The sequence below is a fragment of the Anomaloglossus baeobatrachus genome, chromosome 2 (genome assembly GCF_048569485.1).
Source record: "Anomaloglossus baeobatrachus isolate aAnoBae1 chromosome 2, aAnoBae1.hap1, whole genome shotgun sequence".
In the NCBI taxonomy this organism is placed as follows: Eukaryota; Metazoa; Chordata; class Amphibia; order Anura; family Aromobatidae; genus Anomaloglossus; species Anomaloglossus baeobatrachus.
In genome coordinates, this window is record NC_134354.1 from 677,818,368 (window position 1) to 677,844,795 (window position 26,428).

The 26,428-nt window shown below is 42.4% G+C and overlaps 1 protein-coding gene across 2 annotated transcripts in view; it reads left to right on the top strand.

Moving 5' to 3' along the window:
* HDAC7 (histone deacetylase 7) overlaps positions 1-26,428 on the top strand; it is a 533,886-nt gene that overhangs the window by 184,959 nt on the left and 322,499 nt on the right. For both annotated transcript variants that reach the window (XM_075337158.1, XM_075337160.1), the window contains exon 2: positions 6,390-6,465. The gene's annotated coding sequence lies outside the window, so the exon portion shown is untranslated. The remainder of the gene's footprint in view (positions 1-6,389; positions 6,466-26,428) is intronic.

Genomic DNA, 26,428 nt, shown 5'->3' on the forward strand with positions numbered 1-26,428 from the left:
ATTGCTAACTGACACCTTGGATCATGTTATGATTATCCGTTTTTTTAGCCCCTTTGCTCTTATCCACTACTTTCCCAGAATTCAGACTTTGGACCGTGACCTAACTACGTCTTTGTGTATCCCCTTAGTCCTTGATGTGTTCGCTAGGTATCTGACCAAAGAACGCTTGACTACTCTGTATCACGACTTTTCCTTAGTGCCTAGTGTTCACACCACAGTTGCTAATGGGGCTGTGTCTGTAACTGCAGTTCATTCCTATTCTAGTGATTGCATCAGGCACAATCATATCTGTATCATTACACTGCACCTGGGTATACAATGCAATAAGGAATTAAAATGTGCTTAAAATAAATCAAAGACAAATTAATAAAATGTTAGACCAGGCAGCTGCTAAATTGTTAGACCGAACAGCCTGTTTTCTTACAGCTTATAGCTAGTCTGGTGTTTTCAATGATTCTCTGAAGAAAGGAAACCAAATCAACCAACTTAATACAATGAGAACTGAGGTTTCCTTAAGAGATGTACCTTCTGCTTTGACCAATGTCTGACCAAGTACTGAAAATCATAGCTACACAAAATTCCCCTGAAAAAGAACCTGCATGATGACAAGTGCCTAAATATTTGTGAAGCCTTCTATCATCTATCCACAAAGTGGGTAGTCTTTATGTGACCCACCATTTGACAGTATCATTGACAGTATCACTAAGGTTGACAAATCTCCGGGCCCGGATGGCATACACCCCAGAGTACTACAGGAATTGAGTTCTGTGATAGATAGACCATTATTTTTAATCTTCTCAGATTCCTTAATAACAGGGTCAGTACCGCAGGACTGGCGCATAGCAAATGTGGTGCCAATATTCAAAAAGGGGACAAAAACTGAGCCGGGAAATTATAGGCCGGTAAGTTTAACCTCTACGGTTGGTAAAATCCTTGAGGGTTTCTTGAGAGATGCTATACTGGAGTATCTCAAGAAAAATAACCTTATGACAGAGTATCAACATGGGTTTATGAGGGATCGATCCTGTCAAACTAATTTGATCAGCTTCTATGAAGAGGTAAGTTCAAGCCTGGACCAGGGAAATGCAGTGGATGTTGTGTATATGGACTTTTCAAAAGATTTTGATACGGTGCCACACAAAAGGTTGGTACATAAAATGAGAATAATGGGGATAGGGGAAAATATGTGTAACTGGGTTAAAAACTGGCTCAGTGATAGGAAACAAAGGGTGGTTATTAATGGTACGTACTCGGACTGGGTCTCAGTTCATAGTGGGGTACCACAGGGGTCAGTATTGGGCCCGCTTCTTTTCAACATATTTATAAATGACCTTGTTGGGGGCATGCGGAGTAGAATTTAAATATTTGCAGATGATACTAAACTCTGCAGGGTAATCAATACAGAGGAGGATAATTTTATATTACAGGGAGATTTATGTAAATTGGAGGATTGGGCTGAGAAGTGGCAATTGAAGTTTAATGTAGATAAATGTAAGGTCATGCACTTGGGTAGAGGAAATAACATTTATGATTATGTACTTAATTGTAGAACACTGGGTAAAACAGACACAGAAAAAGACTTGGGTGTATGGGTGGATGGTAAACTTCACTTTAGTGGACAGTGTCAGGCAACTGGTGCCAGGGCTAATAAAATAATGGGATGTATTAAAAGAGGTATAAGTGTTCATGAAAAAAATATAGTTCTACCTCTGTACAAGTCACTAGTGCGACCGCACTTAGAATACTGTGTACAATTCTGGTCACCGATATATAAGAAGGACATAGCTGACCTGGAGAGGGTGCAGAGAAGAGCCACCAAGATTATTAGAGGAATGGGTGGGCTGCAATACCAAGACAGGTTATTAAACTTGGGGTTATTTAGTTTGGAAAAACGAAGGCTTAGGGGGGATCTAATCACAATGTATAAATATATGAGGGGACAGTACAGAGACCTTTCCAAAGATCTTTTTACACCTAGGCCTGCGACAGGAACACGGGGGCATCCGCTACGTCTTGAGGAAAGAAGGTTTAATCATAATCACAGATGAGGATTCTTTACTGTACGAGCAGTGAAACTATGGAACTCTCTGCCGCATGATGTTGTAATGAGTGATTCACTACAAACATTTAAGCAGAGCCTGGACGCCTTTCTTGAAAAATGTAATATTACCAGTTATGTATATTAGATTTTATGACAGGGTATTGATCCAGGGAACTAGTCTGATTGCCGGATGTGGACGAAGGAAGGAATTTTTTTCCCCATTGGAACTTGTTTGCCACATTGGGGTTTTTTTGCCTTCCTCTGGATCAACATGTTAGGCTACGGGTTGAACTAGATGGACTTAGAGTCTCCCTTCAACCTTAAAAACTATGATACTATGATACTATGATCATACCTTACTGTATTGTCTTATCAATTAAATGCACAGTCAAAGCTTTCTTGATACAGTCATAACCTGTTATGTTGTGGGAATGAATACATTATTTGTATTCTTCTTTAAACTACTCAAGGATACACCAAAAATTACTACGGAGAGCAGATCTCTCACACCAGATCTGTGCACCTTCAACAATGCCTAAAACATACATTGTACATCGTCCTCCAACCACAAATGGGGGTTGCATCCAACTGCACCCGTCACAATCAATCAGTAGTAGATCAAGAAACTTTGATTTTTCAAGATATAGCCTTAATTTCTTTATGATGCTGACTTTTTCTTTTAGATCTCGAGAATTTTTTTTAGATTTTTTATTTTAAAAAAATAATTTCAGTACTGTGTGAATTAGATTTTGTATAATTAACGATCGTTCTGTTTCCATCAGTAATTCAGTAAACAGTCCTGTAAATGACGGGGTACATCTGGCTATCTACATGAACTATTACCCTTTGGTCCGTAGACAAGAAAAAAATCTTGGTGCATTCTTTTTCCATTCTTTCTAGAATAAGAGAACTGAGTACCGTATATATATTTTCTTAAAACAATGGGTAATATGAAGAGATATTACAATTTAGCAAACAGAGGTTACTCATTTTGGAATGGAACATTGTACAATTTTCCAATATTATTCAGTTTGAAACTATATTCAAGAGCACAATGGAAAATCTCTGAATACATATACGGTACCATTCTGCTCACACTGAAACATAAGCGCAGTTCTTTTGATCCCAGGCTTGAGAAATCCCCACTAATCAACAATACTAAACAGGCGCTACACAAAAATTATTTAAATGTTTAGTTACAATTTAGTTGCTGAAATGTATACATTACTTATGGGCAGACATTCCGCTCTGTACTACTTTTTTTTGTGCGAATATTACTATAATTCTACCATTATTAATTCGACGTGTCACTATCCATCTACCCAAAATTCATTAAAATGCTCCATGACTAATTTAAAATTTGGACATTTAATGCCATTCTCAAGGTAAGCCTAACAGGAAAAGAACGGATGTGATAACTGACATTTGTGGCACGTCAATAGAAGTTTGGACACATTAGTCTCCGCCAGCTATTTCACAATGTACACACTCATTTCCAAAGCCATAATCTTTTCATTTAGCCACCAGTCTTTAAGAAACAAACTATGACAAATTATTTATTTGATTATTTACCATGTCATTAGGTTTGCAAGATTGAAAGAAACCTCCTTAAAAACTAAGAATTGGCAAGCCAAGTTGAGTTTTAAAAGTTGCCCCATGAAGTCATCACAAAACCAGTGTCTAATCATGTGTAATAAGTGTTCCATGAAGAAATGATAATGGAAATAATTAGAGATGAGTGAATCTTTGGAGGTTCAGTTCGCTGACCGCAAATGAATCCAACCTCCTCTGGTCCAAACTTGGCCCGAGGAGGTTCGTAATCACTGATTGGCAGTTTGAGACTCCGCCCACATACAGCCAGCCATAAGCAGATCACTTCCGGGAGAGGGTAGTCAGGATTTTTCAAAACATTTTTTGGTGCAAACTACAACCGATCACGCTGTTTTTGCCCCCAGTGCAAGCTGTACAAACACGGCAAGTGCATCGCACTGGGCTGAGCGCCAAGCGTACCTGAGCACAGCATTTCTTACGCAAGTTAAGTTCGCATGTAAAGCATTCGAACTCCGAACCTGAGTCCTGTTTTATGAAGATAGGGTTTGATTAAAAAACAAACCTCGGGTTCGCTCATCTCTAAAAATGATCAAGGACAAGAAGTGGCTCTGTGACTGTGGAAATATGTGTGTAAAATAACACTACCAGCAGAAGATGTGGACATCATCATGTGCCACACTTATATACTTTAAATGTGGTTAAAAATGCCAATTTCTGTCAAATTATATAAAAAATGTTGCAAATTGCCCTTAAAACTCTTGACACGCCACAATCTAGATCACAACCATTGATTAGCCACGTATAGACACAATCAGGACACGGGCAGCACTGAGGCTCATTGATTAGTACTGTAACCTTGTATCTCTGGGGTCCTGGCATTTGCTTGCCCTATCTTTGCCGGGGTTTCCTCTTGGTACTCTGGTTTCCTCCCAAATTCCAAAGACATACTGATAAGGAAATTTAGATTTTATGCCCCAATAGGGACAGTGATGATGATGAGGTCGGTAAAGTGCTGAGGAAATTAATGAGGCTATATAAGGGAGTAAAATAAATAAATAACACTACATGTACGAAAACATTTTGACACATCTTTTATTCATTGAATTCAGGTTTTTCAATTACTACCATTGCCAGGGCCACACATGCTGTCTGCCATCATGAACATTTGTGAAGGAATAGGTTATTCCAACGACCTCACTGACACCAGCGCGGTCTTGTAATAGGATGGCACTGTTGTAAAAAGTCTGTATATGTAATCTTGTCTTGTGAAATGTATTCCCTCCGAAATACTCCCATTGAAAAGAAAAAATAATTAGAATTGGAAAGTAGAAATATTTGGGAACCAAAGCAACTCAGTGATGAACTGGAGACCACGTAAGTTACTGAGCGAGGTTGCCGAGTGCTGAGGAGCATAATGCATAAATGTTGCCAATCTTTTGCTAACTCAATAATGCCAGAGCCCTAAACCTCGTCTGGTATTAGGATCAGCGCAAAAGTTATGCGGCTGGAGCTTCATGGTATGCGCGTCCCTGGCCAAGCACCTGCAAGCAAGCGTGACATCACCAAGCACAATGCCAAGTGGCAGAGCAGTGTAAGCCACCACTCAATTCTGCATCAATGGAGAAATGTTCTGTAGAATGTAGAGTCACACTTCTCTATCTGGCAGTCTAAAGACCAAGTGTGTTTGGGGAATGCCAGGAGAATGTTACCTACCTATTTACCAACTGTAGAGTTTGGTAGAAGAGGGCTATTGATTTGAGGCTGTTTTTTAATGAGTTGGCATAATTCCAGTGAAGGGAAATCTAAATGCTTCAGCATACTAAGACATTTTGGATAATATGTAGCTTCCAACTTTTTGAGAACATTTTGGTGAAGCCCTTTTTCTGAAGCTGTGTAAAGGCTGATAACTCTGTACCCCAGAACCTCAATGACCTGAGGGCCGCCCTTCAAGAAGAGTGGGATGCTATGCCCCACAGACAATAACTCCACTTGTGAACAGCATGGGAAATCATTGTCAAGCTGTAATTGATGCTCCAGGCCGCATGAGGTAGTGAGATGCCCTTCAATGGAAGTCTTCAAAAAGAGATTGGACAGACATTTGTGTGGGATGATATAGTGAATCCTGCTGTGAGCAGGGGGTTGGACCAGATGATCCTGGAAATCCCTTCCAATTCTAATATTCTATGATTCTATGACATTCTTTTTTGGGAGGTGTGTATACCTACCACTGTTGTTGGCTCTTGTTTCAATATATTGAGATGAGGAAATCACCATTGCATGCGTCTACTTACATGCCCTACTTTCATGATAAAATATCACTGCAGCGTGAAATGTTTACGTTTTACATAAATTTCACCCGAAAGCCAAATATAACTTTTTGTGAGTAGTGCAGTGTTCATCTTATGACACATTTTCTCAAAATCATGGTTTTTGTTTTTTATTGAAGCTGATCATCTTATGCAATACATCTAAGGATATCTTCAGCTAAAAGGAAAGGGAAGGAAAGGGAAGGAAGAACAAATCTGTAACTTTATGCTCGGTTTCAAAAATGGAATGTGACTGGACGTTTCCATTATATGTCAAGGGGATCTGTTAGGATTTATTACAAGAAATTGTAAATAGATTTACTGTAGATTAAGAAATAGATTATGTAAAAGCAGACACCTCAACACCAGTGTGAAGAGATTATGACATCTGTTACGTATCATTAATGATATAGTTATTTGCTAAACATTTAGATATTCTTTATATTAGAGTTTTATACAGCAATTTAATTCTTCCATTGTATTTTATTTAGGCCTACATGACTTCTACATGAAGAGGAATATACAAATTAACGACTGAAATCAATGGAATAAAGCTTTTATGTTACGGTATGTATATGTAATATGTCTTATTAAATACTGATATTTCAAATTATGGTATTTTATGTTAAAGGTGTTGTCTTTACATACAGTCTAGTAGGAAGGGTATTATCCTCTGCTCTAGATGACCAGAAGTGTAAATTAAAGAAACTACACAAATAAAATTGGTGTGTGAGGGAATGGGATTTCTGACAAAGCAACCAAACTAGTGGTGAGAGAGCACTACCATGCTTGGGTACTCGGCACTTAAAATGAGCAGAACAGATGCTCGGATGGGCTCGACTCAAGTACCGAGTATATTGAAAGTCAATGGGAAACTCAAGCACCCGAGCATGGTAGTGCTCGCTCATCACTAAACTGAACCTCAACCTCAGCTGATCATGGAGCTCCTAATAGTGGAACTGCACAGAATCAGTTTTATGCCCTATATATACTATAGTATTATGGGGCTGTAGGTGTTGCCATGCTATTATCCATCAGGTGCGACATGTACAGTTGAAACCAAAATATTACATCCACTATCTAAAAAGACATATCTGCATGTTTTTCTCACTATCTGACATGAAATCAGAATAAACCTTTCCCATTTTAGGTCAATTTGGAGCCAAAAATAATTATATTTGCCAAATGCCAGACTAATGAGAGAGAGAATCTTTTAAGGCATTTTTATTACTTTCAGCAACGTCAAAAGTTTACATACACTAATACGGGCGTCACACAAGACGATATATCGTGCGACATGTCGGCGGGGTCACGTCATAAGTGACGCACATCCAGGATCGCTTGATATATCGTAGCGTGTGACAGCTATGAACGAGCAGAAATACTCACCTTCTCGTTCACCACTGACACGTCGCTCATTTTCTAAAAATTGCACGTCCTGTTGTTCATTGTTCTCGGGGCAGCACACATCGCTCCGTGTGACACCTCGAGAACGATGAACACAGCTTACCTGCGTCCCGCCGGCAATGCTGAAGGAAGGAGGTGGGCGGGATGTTTACGCCCCGCTCATCTCCGCCCCTCCGCTTCTATTGGCTGGCCGCTGTGTGACGTCGCTGTGACGCCGAACGTCCCTCCCCCTTCAGGAAGTGGATGTTCGCCGCCCACAGCGACGTTGCCTTAGCAGGTAAGTATGTGTGACGGGGGTTTAATGACTTTGTGCGACACGGGCAACTAATTGCCCGTGACGCACAAACGACGGGGGCGGGTATGATCGTTCGTGCGATCACGCGATAGATCGTATCATGTGACGCCCGCATTAGAGTACTATGCCTTTAAACAATATGGAATAGCCCATATGATGATGTCATGTCTTTGGAAGTTACTGATAGGTTTATTGGCAACATCTAGGTTAATTAGAGACCACCTGTGATTTTATTTTAATGCACACCTGAAACACATTGCTTCTTTGTGTAGCATTATGCGAAATTCAAAAGAAATCAGCCAAGATCTCAGGAATAGAACTGTGGACTTACTCAAGTTTGGTCATCCTTGGGTGCAATTTCCAGATACCTGATGGTGCCTCGTTCATCTGTACAAACAATTATATGCAGTACAAACAAGGTTGGAATGTCCAGCCATCATACTACTCAGTAAAGAGATGGGTTCTATGTACCAGAGATGAACGTGCTTTGGTCAGACATGTGCATATCAACCCAAGACCAAAAGCAAAACACCTTGTGAAGATGCTGGTGGAAGCTTGAAAGATTATGTCATTATCCATAGTGAAATGAGTACTGTATCAACAAGGGCTGAATGGCCACTCTGCCAGGAAGAAGCCATTGCAGCAAAAGAAACATAAAAAAGCCAAATTAATGTTTGCAAATGCACACAGGAGCAAAGACCTTTATTTTTGGAGAACACCATCCCAACTGTAAAACACGGGGATGGCAGTATCTTGTTGGGGGTTGTTTTTCTGCAGGAGAGACTGTTGCACTTCACAAAATAGATTATCAACATGAGGAAATAAGATTATGTGGCAATACTGAAGCAATATCTCAAGACATCAGCCAGGAACTTAAAGCTTGGGCAGAAATGGGTCTTCGAAATGGACAATGACCCGAAGCATACTGCCAAACTGGTTACAAAGTGGCTTGAGGATAACAAAGTTAATGTTTTGGAGTGGCCATCACAAAACCCTGATCTCAATCCTATTGAAAATGTATTTGTAAAGCTGAAAAGGCAGGTGTGAGCAAGACAACCTACAAACATTGCTCAGTTACATCAGTTCTGTCAGGAGGAATGGGCCCAAATTACTACCAACTATTGTGAGAAGCTTGTGGAAGGCTATCCAAAACGTTTCAACCAAGTGATACAGTTTAAGGGCAATGTTACCAAATGCTAATGAAATATATGTAAACTTTTGATTTTGCAGAAAGTAATAAAAATGCTTTAACCCCTTCACGACCGACCGATTTTGTGCTCTCCTTTTTTTTCCACCATTCTTCTTCCGAGAGATGTAACTTTTATATTTTTCTGTCAATATGGTCATGTGAGGGCTCATTTTTTGCAGAACGAGCTGTAGTTTTAAATTAAACTATGAGTTTTACCATATAGTGTACTGGAAAATGGCAAACAAATTCCAAATGTAAACAAATTGCAAAAAAAGTGCGATTGTACTATTGTTTTTTAGATATTTTATTCACTGTGTTCACCATATGGTAAAACTGATGTGTCTCTGTGATGCCTGAGGTCAGTACGAGTTCATAGACACCAAACATGAAAAAGGTTACTTTTATCTAACGGGTTGAAAAAAAATCAGACGTTTGTCCGAAAAAAGTGGCATACGTTTTGGCGTACATTTTGCGCCATTTTCTGCGACTTGTAGCATTCTCATTTTTGGGAATCTATGGCTCAGTGAGGGCTAATTTTTTTGGGTCTCAAGCTGACGTTTTTAATGGTACCATTTTTACGCAGATGCAACATTTTGATCTCCTGTTATTGCATTTTGCGCAAAATTTGTGGCGACCAAAAAACGTAATTTTGGCTGTAATTGATTTTATATTTTGATCGGAAATTTATGAATGCGGCAATACCAAATATGTGTATATTTTTTATTTTTTTAACCCTTTCCTCTTCAAAGGGGCGAAAGGGGAGTAATTTGAACCTTTATTTTTTTCTTTTTCAAAACTTTTTTTTTACTTTGTTTTTTTAATAATCCACCTAGGGGGCAATAAGGATCAGCTGTCTAATCACTGGTTCCTTTCTCACATCAGAGCAGCATCGCTCAGAACGGGAGAAAAGCGCATCTCTTGTAATAAGCAGTACTCGGCTGCTGGTTACAGGTCCTTAGTCATGTGAGCCACAGGAGTCATCACATGACCCTGTGCTACCATGACAACCATCGGATCCACGTGATCACATCACATAACTGCCGGTGTCGGCCTGTAAGTAAAGTTTTAGCGCAATCGCAATTATAATGGCGCTGTCACATATTGACAGCGCCATTTAAGGGGTTAAAATGCACGGCCAGAACACGTTTCTACTCGTGCCTGGCTGGCACACATGTCAGCTGTATATAACACCTGGCATGAGCGCTGATCACCTCAGGCTGCTTGCAACAGCCAGTGGGGATTAACACTATGACCGCTAGGATGTAATATTACCACCCGCGGTCGTTAAGGGGTTAAAACATTCTCTCTCTTACATTATTCCGGTATTTGGCAAATATAAATAATTTTGGTTCCTAATTGACCTAAAACGGGAAAGGTTTATTCTGATTTCATGTCAGATAGTGAGAAAAACAAGAAGATGTGTCTTTTTAGATAGTGTATGTAAACTTCTGGTGTCAACTGTATGTACCTAAATTATAGATTCGCCCAGACCAATGACTGTCCTGTGCTCAGTGAAATACATGGGTTTCAACAGGGATGTTATAGAAGAGCATGACCCTGATGGTAGAGAGCAGGGGATGGGACATCTCCTGACACTAACTCGTGTCTAGTCCCTAGGCTCTCCTAACGTCCCTGTGAGTCTTTCCCCTCGTTGCTAGCATGTGAAAGACCCTTACTGTCCCTCCACTCACCCTATATAATGACAAGGCTGGTGAGTACACTAGACGTCACCACTATAGTAATGATACACGGGGAAGGAGGACAGACAGGGATATAGACAAAAGGATATACCAATGGACTTCACGGTTGCAGCCAGACAACAAGGCTGCAGACAACATGGCTGCAAATAGTAGCACAGCAAAAGCTACAGCAGCTGATCACCAGCAGCTCCTAAAGAACTACTCCCTCCAAGGTGGTCAGAAACAGAATGAATTATATTACCGGCAACAGGTGATGGATCATGTGACTATTTAAAGGAGATAGGAGTGGTCACAAACTGGCTGCACCTGAGGTAAACTAATCAGGAGCTGCTAGCAAGAAAATGACATTAACCCTCGCTGCATCAACAGAAAGCAAATACATTTAAAATGCATATTCTCATAAGGCAATGTGAAACTCTGCTCCTAAACCTGTTACAAGTCTTCTAAAAACAGGACAGACTCATGATAGTGTCGCTATGTACTTAGAGTTGGAGCCTGTGCCCTGGATCATTAGTGTACTCCCCAGAATTATAGTCAGCACTGCTGCACTAAGTTTTCTGCCTGCTCAGTGATGATGGGCCGCCTGTACTTCTCTCAGTATTTGCGTCGCATTAATCTGTCTCATATGTCACAGCTCAGTCAGTCAGTTAGCAGCTGTGCTGGTGACAGGTGATGCTGTCGTTTCAGTGTGCTTCTCTCCAGCACATGATGATACCAGCTCTAGTAGGAAGTCCCGTTCCTCGATTTTATGGTGTCTTTTATGCTTCTTTGCTGGCTTATGCCTCACTACACAAAATTATACAGTTTTACATAGGACTGCAGGGAACATCTACTACATTATCTGTACTCGGTCATCTCAGTGTTATCTGTAGTGATACATTTTACTTTTTGGTATGTGTATGTAGAGGGGGAGGAGTGTTTATTGTCTTTATTTTTTCATTATGTAGGCATACAGTAAGGCTCTAATACATTTTTAGGGGTACTCTGGGTCCTCTCGAGAGAAATTCACTTAGTAGCTGTTCTCCACACCAGCCTTTCTACAAAGGAATAAATGAATAGTATTAAGACTGTACCTCTATATTAATGTTCTTACTAAGGTACCAACTACCGACGAAATGTAACGTAGGTATCAGATTTCATAGGATCAGGATAACTTATAATTGCACATGCATCTCAAGGGGTGACATCATGGCTACAGCATTTGTGACCACTGCAACCAATCACTAGGCTCATGCCAATCTAAATGGTACAAGTCCACTGAGCCCAATGATTGGCTGCAGTCCTCTCTTGCTAAGTTGAGCCATATCAACAAAGACAGCGGCGGAGGGGAAGTGCCAAAAGAGTAGGGGGAATTATGCTCATACTGTTATCTTTGGATAAAGAATTGCTTTAGAAAATAAAATTTTATACTTGGAACATCCCTTTAAGATTGTATCCTCCAATATCACTTCACCTGGTAACATTGAACAAATCAGACAGATCATAGCAAAATATTTCCAGGGGAAAAAGGGGTGTCAGGTTGTGCACGCTTACGTTTTGATCTAGATGATGTTTTTATGTCTTAGGTAAAAAGCTCTGAAACTAAATATTTGTAATATAGGTTTGATATATTTTTTGGGTTATATCACATTTAACCCTTGAACCTTATTTTATCCTATGATCAATTGTAAAAAACCTCTAAGCTAATTCATGCTGTGCATATAACGGGCAGCATGAATCAGAGACTGCCTGTGTTCTAGTAACCAAGTATGTATGGAACCATGCAACTAGGATGACTAGTCCAAGAGGCCAGTCCCCCACGTCTTCTCTCCATCCGTTTTACTGAAAAGTTTCTCCCTATACACACGAATAGGGAAAGACCTGTCAGTCTAGAGAAGTAGGGTGGAAAGAAGCCACCGGGATTGCACTCTTGGTCTGGACTAGTCAAGCTAGTCATATTGTCAAAAGACACTATCTCAAAATATGTTTTATCTGAAGATCGTAGCGATTCAGATTTATGCTGCCCATGGTTTGAGAAGCTTCAATCATCTGACAAGTTCCCTGTAGTTGGCTCTACCTTGTGTTCAGTCTTGCATTTACTATGGCCAAAAAGAGCTTCACAGATTAAGGAGGTTTTTTAAATGAGAGTGTAACTATGGTGGGGTCAGAGGTGACACTCATGTTCTGATGACTGAGTGGACAAGTCACTTACTTCATTATTGGGACTTGGGGTCCTGTTACATATGTAACACTCTTGCACCCCTCCAATTTATCCTAAACTTTGTGGCTCCATTAATCCACCACTCCCCTCGCTATTTCCCAGCCTGTCCTCTCTGTCAATCCCTTCACTGGCTTCCCGCTGCCCAAAGACTCCAGTTAAAAACACTAACCATGACATACAAAGCCATCCACAACCTGTCTCCTCCATAAATCTGTGACCTGGTCTCCCGGTATCTACCTACAAGCAACCTCTGATCCTCACAAAATCTCCTTCTCTACTCCCCTCTCATCTCCTCTTCCCACAATTGCAGACAAAATTTCTCTTGCGCCTCCCCCATACTTTGGAATGTTCTACTCCAGCATATCAGACTCTCACCTACCATAGAAACCAAGAAAAGGAACCTGAAGACCCATCTCTTCCAACAAGCCTACAACCTACAATAACCCTCAGACCAGTACATCACTGCGCAACCAGCTCTGTCCTCACCTACTGTATCCTCACCATCCCCTGTAGACTGTGAGCCCTCACTGGCAGGGTCCTCTCTCCTCCTGTACCAGTCCTTTTTTGTAATGTTGACGACTGTTGTACTTGTTTTTATGTATACCCTTTCACTTGTAAAGCGTGATGGAATAAATGGCGCTATAATAATAAATAATAATAATATGTTGCTCAAAGACAAAGATGCCAAGTAGTTACCAAGTTTCTAAGGCCCATACATTGAAAGCACGGTATCTGTGAGGGTCTCAGCCCACAGACCTCCACTGATGGAATCTACCTTTCTGAATACATATCAGGTGATCTTATAAGTGGAAAATCCCTTTAAGCTGGGGGGATTCATGATTACAGCTAAAACACCAGACCAACATCATAACTTTTTTTTTTTATTTACCAGATGATATGATATTAAGCCTACGTTCAGGCAATGGAGGCTAAAAGACATGATGTCATGTAATAGGTAATTTCGAAACCCATCACGGAAATTATACTGAGAAAGAAAACTAAGAAAAAAAAAATCTTATATGTGAGAGAAAAAGGTACAATCAGGTTGAAGACGTGTTTGTCAAACCACAAACTGCTTAAGAAGATATACTGACACAAAGCGCCAAGACATAGGTTAGACTGATCCAGCTTACAGATAGACATACAGTAAGCGCGCATTGTGGGTGCCAGATCTGAGACAAACCCGAAGCACCAGCCTAACAAAGGTAAAGTGATATTTGCTTATTTTATCACTAGTCTGCACTTAGCAATTTGCTTTCAACATAATATACTAAAGAAAAGTGCCAAAAATGCCAATCTTAAGATCCTATTAACAACTTAACTCTACTTGTTTTTTTGCAACTCAGGCAGGCAGCGAGTTAATGAATAATCCACATCTGAATGGGCTTCTTGGTGTACAACAGGCATAAAATAACTGTTTATGGCACATGACTGGTTAAAAATAGCGTTGTTTCTAGTACCAGGCATTGTTACACAGAGGTATAAAGTGAATTATCTAACTTTTTACATTGTATAAAGCCATGATGAAAGTGTTAGTTTCAGCTTACACAGTTCTCAGAAATATGTATGGTTGAAATATGTATACTCTTTGTAAGAGAATACATATTTTTAATAGTTATACTCTTAAAGGTGGCGTTTAGGAATCCCATTTACCCTGGAAGACATTGGGTATAATGCGGGCACAACCCACCAAGGTCTGGCATATGTCCCATGCTCATTATCGCCATGCTTGACTCTACGACAGCATCGGCTGCATGTGTCTGTAGGCTGTATGTGAAGTCTTCCAGGAAAGTGCTCTTTCCAAAATATTTCTGGTGAATCTGGGTCTTAGTAGTGCGTGATTTATGGTTGTGTTAAGGTTCAGGATCTTTTTTTAGCCTAAAAATACTATCCATCAATAGTATCAGTAACAATTCACCAATTAATGACCCCAGACCACGGGGAGATAACCAAGTAAAAAGCTAGGAAAGGAACAAGCACTATATAATGGATATGTATTTAGAGTTGTAGTCACCTCACTTAATCCCTTCACCCCCGGGCAATTTGACATTTTTCACTTTTTTTCTCACCTTCTTCCAAGAACCATAACTTTTTTAGTTTTCCATCAATATTGCCATATGAGCGCCTGTTTTTTGCTGGACAAGTTGTAGTTTTAAACAAAACCATGAGTTTTACCATATAGTGTGCTGGAAAATGGCAAAAATAATTCCAAATGCAGAAAAATTGCAAAAAATTGTTCACAATATGGTGTCAGTGTGATACCTCAGTTCGGTACGAGATTGTAGACACCAAACATGTATAAGTTTACTTTTATCTAAGGGGTTAAAAAAAATTTGAGAAATTTGTCCAAAAAAAATGATCCATAGTGTTCTCATTTGGGGCTCAGTTATGGCTTATTTTTTTGCATCTTGAGCTGACGTTTTTAACTGTACCATTTTTGCTCAGATGCTACGTTTTGATTGCCTGTTATTACATTTTTTGCAAAATTTGCGACAACCAAAAAACTTAATTTTGGTGTTTGCAATTTTTTTGATGCTACGCTTTTTACCAATTAGGTTAATTGATTTTATATTTTGATAGATCGAGCGTTTCTGAACGCGGCAATACCAAACGTGTGTTTATTTTTAACTTTTTTTATTGATTTTCAGTGGGGCGAATGGTGGGCGATTTAAACTTTTAGTTTTGGTGGGGGGTTTGTTGTTTTTTTTTTACTTTTTTTTATTTGACTAGTCCTCTTAGAGGACTATAAGGATCAGCAGTCTGATCACTCGTTCTTTCCTATTGATCAGAGCTGCATAGAATGTTGCGTTCCTCTTAAGGCCCCGTCACACACAGAGATAAATCTTTGGCAGATCTGTGGTTGCAGTCAAATCATGGACATATTGTTCCATTTGTACACAGCCACAAACCTGGCACTGATTGTCCACAATTTCACTGCAACCACAGATCTGCCGCAGATTTATCTCTGTGTGTGACAGGGCCTTTAGAGCCGCTGCTCTGTCGGCTAAAACAGGAACTATGTCATGATAGCAACAGGAGTCACCACGTGATGCATCGTTTCCATGGCAACCATTGGCTCTCCATCATCGCGGCACGGGGCCTCTGATGGCGGCGGGGAAAGGCGCATTCCTCATTGTGGACATTTAAATTGCGCTGTCATATTTTCACACCGCGATCTAAGGGCAAATCAGCAGACATGTGCAGCAATCACCGCAGCAGCTGGCAGTGATTACTCCGACATGATTTAGGATGTACCGGTACATCCCAGGTCGTGAAGGGGTTTTAAACTGCTTAGATAAAGGGAGCATGTCACTAGAAGGAAATACAGGAAAGCAACATGGCTATAGAATAGAGTTCATTTTAAATTCAATATTAAGACCATTAGGTTTAAGGCTTTCTTCACACATCCGTGTCTCCGGTACATGTGACATCATTTTTCACACGTACCGGAGAAACAGACACACATAGACCCATTAAAATAAATGGGTCTGCACACACATCTGTATTTTGACATATGCATGTCCATGTGCTCTACACGGTGACATGTCTGTTTTTCTCCATCAGCACTGATATCACACAGACCGCACACTTATGTGATCCATTTGCTGCTGTCTCTGTCTCTGCTGTTGCTTCCGGGTCCTGCTCATTATGCTCTTTGCATATTCACTGCACTCAGCGCGGACCCGTAAGTAACAGCAGCATCGGAGACAGGTAAGTGTAGCAGCTTATGCTGTCCGTGTGCTATCCAGATGTCACATGGATAGCACAGGGACAGCACACACAGAACACACAAATGGACATTCGCACCTTCACCACAGACTGTGCAAAACGTTAGTATTTATTTTGCATGGACGTGTTTAAGTTATATCTCCATTCAAGTTCTCTGTGATTAAAGGGTTATTACAATCTCCAAGATCCTATCCCAATATACACTAGGTGTAATAGTAATAATAGCAAATGCCTCCAATAAGAAATATAGTATAATTCTGATATAGCAATCTCTTACTGTTTACTAGTCTCTTACCTCATGTGCTGAGCATTGCAGCTTAGGTATCCATGGTTACGGCCATAAGCAACTAACTAATTGTCACTACGTAAGTGGATGTAAGCATGGTTACTTAAGCAGCAATACCCTGCACATGAGATAAAAGACATAGCTACATCAGAAGAACTATGCTACATTTATAATTGGAGGTATTTGCTAATATTATTATTATGCCGACATCATATTGGGATGGGATCTTGGAAATGGGAATACCCCTTTAAGAAGACGAATTCTATCACCCCCTCTTCTTTGTTGTGGGATAAATTCTATTTTTATCAATTTTTATTTTTTTTCAGTATGTCCCTTTTCGACAAGGTGTTTTAGCACTGGCAAATTCAGTCTCTTCTTCCTTATGGTATATCAGTGATGATTGATCTTGCTCTTGAAGTCCCAGGTTCTTTAGTCAACACACCATAAGGAATAAGGACACTGAAGAAGGCAGATCACATAATCAGAATTATATGTCAAATGTTCTATATTAAAGGTTACATTTGTAGTTTGGTGGATGAAACTAGGCCCTTTAAGCATAAGGAGGCAACTAATGCAGGAAAGGCAAGGATACCGGTCAGAATGGTCTGTGTTGTTTTCTTTAAAGACCCTATGTCTGAGTAAGGCGGTCCCCAAAAACCCCTAAAAAAGATGGGTTTTTAAATTCCTGAATCTCAGGTAAACAAACAGTTGTGAAGCAATTTCCATTGTTTTCTAAAGCCCCTTGTCACATTTAGCAACTTACCAGCGATCCCGAAAATGATGCGACCTGATAAGGATCGCTGGTAAGTCGCTGGGAGGTCGCAGGTGAGATGTCACACAGTCAGACCTTACTAACGACTCAGTAATGATACAGGTCGCAGTAGCGACCTGTATAACGATCTCTGCTGTCATTGGGAACCTGTCACACAGTTTCAAATATAGCGATGCGTCCTGCCCAGCAGGACATCGCCTTTGAAGAAAATGGTCCAGGACATTCAGTAACGACCGGCGACCTCACAGCAGGGGCCAGGCCGTTGTTGGATGTCACACACAGGGACATCGCTATCAAGATCGCTGTTGCGTCACCAAAACCGTGACTCAGCAGCGATGTCGCTTAGTGAGACGTGGCCTTAACAATTCAAGCAACTTGACCACTCCCCTCACTAAGGGTAGATACCAATGGAATACGATCTAAACTTTTTTTTTATTATGTTTATTGTTTAAAATATTCAATCTGTCAAATTAATCTATTTACATTACTTTTTGTGTATCCAGATGTTTTTTGGTGTATTCTCTATATTTGATTTTTTTTTTTTTTTTTACAATAGTTTTGAATGAATCAAAGAATTGAATGTTGGTGATTGTACTAACCAAAGTAAATTTTACTGTTTTATCTGCTTGGTTTAAATATACATGAAAAGCATGGAAGTTCACATTGTGTACCAGTCCTCAGAAGGAAGATGTCGTCTATTTATCACCACCATCCTAAAACATTCCTGAAGTGGAGGAAACATAGACAGAATCATCCTCCAATGCACTCATTATGATATTAGCGGATGTGGGCACCATGTTGGTGCCCATTGCTGTGCCATGTAACTGTAAATAAAAATCATCTCGAAACAAAAAATAATTTTGCTTCAAAACCACCTGCAGAAGGTCTAAAATAAATTGTCTGGCCTCAATAGAAAAATGTTATTATGTCAATTTTTTATTAACTGCTTTAAAGCCTTTCTCATGGTGTATCGAAGTATACAATGATGTGACATCAAAAGAGATCAGAATAAACTCCCCAGTAAGATTGACATTTTTAATTTTTAATAAAAAATGAGTGGTATCCCTAATAATAGAAGATACTTGTTTTGCCAAAGGGTTTAAAATTTTGTCCAAAAAATACCAATTTAACTGAAGGCTGAATTTGTCCCAGAGACGATAGGTTGTTCTAGGCAGTACATATAGAACAGGTGTAGTAGAATATTCCACAAAAGATAGTCATACAAACCCTGGTCAATTATTTTCTCATTGAGGGCCATATTTCGTATTAATTTAAGTTCCCTTATGATAGCAAATTTGGAATCATTGTTTAGTTTCAGATATACCTCTGTATCATCTAATTGTATTCTAAACTCCAAAATGGAACGTCCTTGTTCATAATGACCACGTTTATCCGCATGTTTTATAATAATCTTGGCATCATGTGCAAGTTAATGCTTTTTATTTCCCAGTAGTTAGATTGGGATGTTTTAAAATGATTATCTGAAATATTTTTTCGTTTTTCAAGATATTGATTAACTACAGCAATTAAAGCTGTAACCGGTGAATTTGTAGGTAGAGTAAAATTACTTTTTTCCACTCGAGAAACCTTTTGGAAATTTAGCGCACCAGTACACTCCAACTGAATAACAGACAATACAAAACCACTCTTTCAATTTAACAGATCTAAAAAAAACCCATTACATATCAATTGTAAGCTGTAACCAATAAATATGTGAATTAGGTCCGATTGTAAACCCCTTATTAAGTATTGACATTTGCGTATATGTTAATACCTTTTTTGAAATGTTCACCACTAGTTCTGATGATCCTTCTCCCTTGTGGTTACTTGTGTCTGTGCTTGTGTGTTTTCTTCCCCTTGTTTCTCTTTTTTGTTGTCGATGGTGCATCTTCCTCCTCTCCTTTTCCAACTTTCTGTCAATACTGAAAAGTCCATATTTTAAAGGAGTATTAGCAGTCAATATAGATAAAGGTTTTTATTTTTATGATTTATCAAATTTCCCATCCATAAGGTAACCTCTCCTTCTCCAGTTGTTAGCGCTATCCTTTTGCCTATCCTTTTGCCTCTCCAATAGTCCTCCATATCTTGGTTCCACTTCCGTCGTTTTGTCTCGTCCAATTCAACACACAACTTGTCAATGTGAACAGTAACCTTAAAGGTAACACAATCTTCACTTCTCAAGTGTGTTTGGAACTTAGTCTCGATAAAAGGGATGACAACTTTAATTTTTTAATTTCTTGTTTCAAAAATTCAGTATTTAAAAGAATAATGTCTATGGCATATTTATTGGATATTATACTGAATTATAATGACTTTCCTGACCTTAAATTTAATCGTACACTGGGATGTTTTGTGCTTTGAAATATTCTCCAAGTGTGGTTAATGCGATTGCATAGTAAGAGAACATTTCCCATAATTTTCATACTTGCATTTGACATCTAAGATGGACGGCGTACTTAGGAAAGCTCCATCTCCATCTATGCCCCCCCCAGTATACGCTCATGATCTTCATCAGTATAAGTGAACACATCGGGCTCCAGGTTGTTAGATCCCATAGTTCACAACAAATAGAAAAATTGAAATAATGTGCAAAATTTTCTTAGATATATAGAAAGAAAACTGGAACAGAACAAAAAAATATAACAAAATGAGAGAAAGGGCGCCCAGTAATTCTATATTCAATGGTAAATTAATTAGAGCAGAAAAAGAAGGTAGCGCTCCAATAATTTCAACAATAAGCAAAAAAAGGTGGACTTTAATAGCCCATGTGGCATAATGACGTTTCTGTTAAAGGGGTTATCCGGCTTATTTTGAGGTTTTTTCATTATTACCCTATTGGGCTACATTGGGGCAGGTAAGTAGATAGTGACCACTTACCTGCCCTGCTGTCAGCCCCTCTCCCCCGGCTCAGAGTGGTTATGTGACCGCTCCTGCCGCGATTTTGCTGCTTCTGGTCATTTCATGTCAACATGGGCAGGGCCATGTTGACATGCAAATCTGGAAACAGCATGCCGCCTCCCTGCTGGGCGGGTACAGTGCAATGAGCCCCGCCCCCTTCCCTGCACCCTCCCACACATTCGCTGCACCACATACTCTGCCCACAATCTCCCCCTGCACTTCTGTTGGACCCGTGATCTGGGGGCGGGGCCTGGCAGCGGCTGCCGTGGTGTCAGCGCCAGCACCGGACCCCCTGCTGAGGATCGCACATTCAAATGTACCGGCATCACAGATCACAGATGCCGATATATTTGAAAGCGCTGATGAGAAGGAGCGCTGCGCTTCTCATCACTGTCCGCTGTCTGTGCTCTCTTCAGCACAGCGGTGACGTCACTACTGTGCTGATATGGCCAGAGCACAGACAGCGTGCGAACGTGCAGGAGCGGCGGGGACCGAGGACGGGTGAGTATGTACTCCCTATGGGGGGGGGTTGGTGCACAGCCCGATGTGTGTGTGTGTGTGTGTGTGTGTGTGTGTGTATGCGGTGCACAGCCTGATGTGTGTGTGTGTATGCGGTGCACAGCCTGATGTGTGTGTGTGTATGCGGTGCACAGCCTGATGTGTGTGTGTGTATGCGGTGCACAGCCTGATGTGTGTGTGTGTGTGTGTGTGTATGCGGTGCACAGCCTGATGTGTGTGTGTATGCGGTGCACAGCCTGATGTGTGTGTGTGTGTGTGTATATGCGGTACACAGCCTGATGTGTGTGTGTGTATGCGGTGCACAGCCTGATGTGTGTGTGTGTGTATGCGGTGCACAGCCTGATGTGTGTGTGTGTGTGTGTATGCGGTGCACAGCCTGATGTGTGTGTGTATGCGGTGCACAGCCTGATGTGTGTGTGTGTGTATATGCGGTGCACAGCCTGATGTGTGTGTGTGTATGCGGCGCACAGCCTGATGTGTGTGTGTGTGTATGCGGTGCACAGCCTGATGTGTGTGTGTATGTGTGTATGCGGTGCACAGCCTGGTGTGTGTGTGTGTGTGTGTGTGTATGCGGTGCACAGCCTGATGTGTGTGTGTGTATGCGGTGCACAGCCTGATGTGTGTGTGTATGCGGTGCACAGCCTGATGTGTGTGTGTGTGTGTATATGCGGTGCACAGCCTGATGTGTGTGTGTGTGTGTGTATGCGGTGCACAGCCTGATGTGTGTGTGTGTATGCGGTGCACAGCCTGATATGTGTGTGTGTGTGTGTGTATGCGGTGCACAGCCTGATATGTGTGTGTGTGTGTGTGTATGCGGTGCACAGCCTGATGTGTGTGTATGTGGTGCACAGCCTGATGTGTGTGTATGCGGTGCACAGCCTGATGTGTGTGTATGCGGTGCACAGCCTGATGTGTGTGTATGCGGTGCACAGCCTGATGTGTGTGTATGCGGTGCACAGCCTGATGTGTGTGTATGCGGTGCACAGCCTGATGTGTGTGTATGCGGTGCACAGCCCGATGTGTGTGTATGCGGTGCACAGCCTGATGTGTGTGTATGCGGTGCACAGCCTGATGTGTGTGTATGCGGTGCACAGCCCGATGTGTGTGTATGTGGTGCACAGCCCGATGTGTGTGTATGTGGTGCACAGCCTGATGTGTGTGTATGCGGTGCACAGCCTGATGTGTGTGTATGCGGTGCACAGCCTGATGTGTGTGTATGCGGTGCACAGCCTGATGTGTGTGTATGCGGTGCACAGCCTGATGTGTGTGTATGCGGTGCACAGCCTGATGTGTGTGTATGCGGTGCACAGCCTGACTTGTGTGTATGTGGTGCACAGCCTGATGTGTGTGTATGCGGTGCACAGCCTGACTTGTGTGTATGCGGTGCACAGCATGATGTGTGTGTGTATGTGGTGCACAGCCTGATGTGTGTGTATGCGGTGCACAGCCTGATGTGTGTGTATGCGGTGCACAGCCTGATGTGTGTGTATGCGGTGCACAGCCTGATGTGTGTGTATGCGGTGCACAGCCTGATGTGTGTGTATGCGGTGCACAGCCTGATGTGTGTGTATGCGGTGAACAGCCTGACTTGTGTGTATGTGGTGCACAGCCTGATGTGTGTGTATGCGGTGCACAGCCTGATGTGTGTGTGTGTGTGTGTGTGTATATGCGGTGCACAGCCTGATGTGTGTGTGTGTGTGTGTGTATGCGGTGCACAGCCTGATGTGTGTGTGTGTATGCGGTGCACAGCCTGATATGTGTGTGTGTGTGTGTGTATGCGGTGCACAGCCTGATATGTGTGTGTGTGTGTGTATGCGGTGCACAGCCTGATGTGTGTGTATGCGGTGCACAGCCTGATGTGTGTGTATGCGGTGCACAGCCTGATGTGTGTGTATGCGGTGCACAGCCTGATGTGTGTGTATGCGGTGCACAGCCCGATGTGTGTGTATGCGGTGCACAGCCTGATGTGTGTGTATGCGGTGCACAGCCTGATGTGTGTGTATGCGGTGCACAGCCTGATGTGTGTGTATGCGGTGCACAGCCCGATGTGTGTGTATGCGGTGCACAGCCCGATGTGTGTGTATGCGGTGCATAGCCTGATGTGTGTGTATGCGGTGCACAGCCTGATGTGTGTGTATGCGGTGCACAGCCTGATGTGTGTGTATGCGGTGCACAGCCTGATGTGTGTGTATGCGGTGCACAGCCTGATGTGTGTGTATGCGGTGCACAGCCTGACTTGTGTGTATGCGGTGCACAGCCTGACTTGTGTGTATGTGGTGCACAGCCTGATGTGTGTGTATGCGGTGCACAGCCTGACTTGTGTGTATGTGGTGCACAGCCTGATGTGTGTGTATGCGGTGCACAGCCTGATGTGTGTGTATGCGGTGCACAGCCTGATGTGTGTGTATGCGGTGCACAGCCTGACTTGTGTGTATGTGGTGCACAGCCTGATGTGTGTGTATGCGGTGCACAGCCTGATGTGTGTGTATGCGGTGCACAGCCTGATGTGTGTGTATGCGGTGCACAGCCTGATGTGTGTGTATGCGGTGCACAGCCTGATGTGTGTGTATGCGGTGCACAGCCTGACTTGTGTGTATGTGGTGCACAGCCTGATGTGTGTGTATGTGGTGCACAGCCTGATGTGTGTGTATGCGGTGCACAGCCTGATGTGTGTGTATGCGGTGCACAGCCTGATGTGTGTGTATGCGGTGAACAGCCTGACTTGTGTGTATGTGGTGCACAGCCTGATGTGTGTGTATGCGGTGCACAGCCTGATGTGTGTGTGTGTGTGTGTATATGCGGTGCACAGCCTGATGTGTGTGTGTGTGTGTGTGTATGCGGTGCACAGCCTGATGTGTGTGTGTATGCGGTGCACAGCCTGATGTGTGTGTGTGTATGCGGTGCACAGCCTGATATGTGTGTGTGTGTGTGTGTATGCGGTGCACAGCCTGATATGTGTGTGTGTGTGTGTATGCGGTGCACAGCCTGATGTGTGTGTATGTGGTGCACAGCCTGATGTGTGTGTATGCGGTGCACAGCCTGATGTGTGTGTATGCGGTGCACAGCCTGATGTGTGTGTATGCGGTGCACAGCCTGATGTGTGTGTATGCGGTGCACAGCCCGATGTGTGTGTATGCGGTGCACAGCCTGATGTGTGTGTATGCGGTGCACAGCCTGATGTGTGTGTATGCGGTGCACAGCCTGATGTGTGTGTATGCGGTGCACAGCCCGATGTGTGTGTATGCGGTGCACAGCCCGATGTGTGTGTATGCGGTGCATAGCCTGATGTGTGTGTATGCGGTGCACAGCCTGATGTGTGTGTATGCGGTGCACAGCCTGATGTGTGTGTATGCGGTGAACAGCCTGACTTGTGTGTATGTGGTGCACAGCCTGATGTGTGTGTATGCGGTGCACAGCCTGATGTGTGTGTGTGTGTGTGTGTGTATATGCGGTGCACAGCCTGATGTGTGTGTGTGTGTGTGTGTATGCGGTGCACAGCCTGATGTGTGTGTGTATGCGGTGCACAGCCTGATGTGTGTGTGTGTATGCGGTGCACAGCCTGATATGTGTGTGTGTGTGTGTGTATGCGGTGCACAGCCTGATATGTGTGTGTGTGTGTGTGTATGCGGTGCACAGCCTGATGTGTGTGTATGTGGTGCACAGCCTGATGTGTGTGTATGCGGTGCACAGCCTGATGTGTGTGTATGCGGTGCACAGCCTGATGTGTGTGTATGCGGTGCACAGCCTGATGTGTGTGTATGCGGTGCACAGCCCGATGTGTGTGTATGCGGTGCACAGCCTGATGTGTGTGTATGCGGTGCACAGCCTGATGTGTGTGTATGCGGTGCACAGCCTGATGTGTGTGTATGCGGTGCACAGCCCGATGTGTGTGTATGCGGTGCACAGCCCGATGTGTGTGTATGCGGTGCATAGCCTGATGTGTGTGTATGCGGTGCACAGCCTGATGTGTGTGTATGCGGTGCATAGCCTGATGTGTGTGTATGCGGTGCACAGCCTGATGTGTGTATGCGGTGCACAGCCTGATGTGTGTGTATGCGGTGCACAGCCTGATGTGTGTGTATGCGGTGCACAGCCTGATGTGTGTGTATGCGGTGCACAGCCTGACTTGTGTGTATGCGGTGCACAGCCTGACTTGTGTGTATGTGGTGCACAGCCTGATGTGTGTGTATGCGGTGCACAGCCTGACTTGTGTGTATGTGGTGCACAGCCTGATGTGTGTGTATGCGGTGCACAGCCTGATGTGTGTGTATGCGGTGCACAGCCTGATGTGTGTGTATGCGGTGCACAGCCTGATGTGTGTGTATGCGGTGCACAGCCTGATGTGTGTGTATGCGGTGCACAGCCTGACTTGTGTGTATGCGGTGCACAGCCTGATGTGTGTGTATGCGGTGCACAGCCTGATGTGTGTGTATGCGGTGCACAGCCTGATGTGGGGCTGTTATTTGCAATGCTGTAGTGATGAGAGGTCAGTGCTGGGGCAGAATACTGACGGACTGTGTGTGCAGGGGGCGGGCAGAGTGTGATGGAGGTCACTGGGGAGGGGCTGGACACTGAGGCTGGGCGGTGACAGCTGTGACTGGGAGGTTTAGCACAGGAAGAGGTCAGTTTGCTGGAGCTGAATGTAAACAAGGAGCTGCAGAGAATAAAGGGATAATTCAAGAGGAACAAAAGTTAGAAAACAAAAAATAACAATGTAGGGGTGTTTTATATGACAATACAGCACAGATTAGCTTAAACTCAAACATTTTTGTTATGTCGGACAACCCCTTTAAAAATAATCTTTCTACAGTAATATATGTTAGTGAGGAGGAAGTATATAAAGCAGTATTAAATCATTAAGTGAATATAATCTCATTAATGAGAATCTACCAAAACTGCACTGCATATTAATGTATTGTAAACTTCTGTGAAGGTATAAAAAGCAATTGCTTTTTTTTCCTCTATGATTTTCTTTCTAAATCAGCCCCGAGATTAAGTTTTTATGACCATGGATCATGGATTTTTCTACCCTATTTATACTATGCAGCTATTAATTCTGCAGTATTTGATGCGTTTTCTTTCTACATTGACTTTAATGGAAGAAACAATATTTTGTTTGGCAAACATTTATTAAAAATTACATGTAGGTGAAACTGTTGTCCAGGACTTAACAAGTTAATATGAGATTGGTGGGGTCTGGTAATCAGCAAACAGAGTGACTGGCTGAAATTCACTCCGGCATATGAGCGATGTACAGGTCAGGGCAGAGTAGCAGAATACATTGGTGAGTTGCAGCTACCCAGTACTGCAGTTTTTCTTCCATTCACTTTAAAGCATTACTCCAACGTTTGTTTTTTCAGGACTGGTGTTGCTTTAAATTTAAGTCCCATGCCCATAGTCTCACCTTTTCAGAGTTTTCATCTTTTTTTCCACAACACTCCAGTCCAGCAGCGCTTTCTTGTGACTAACTTCTTACTGGCCGGAAGTCACAAGCTTCCAATGTGAGTCTATGAGAGCCAGAGTGAGGTTCTCATA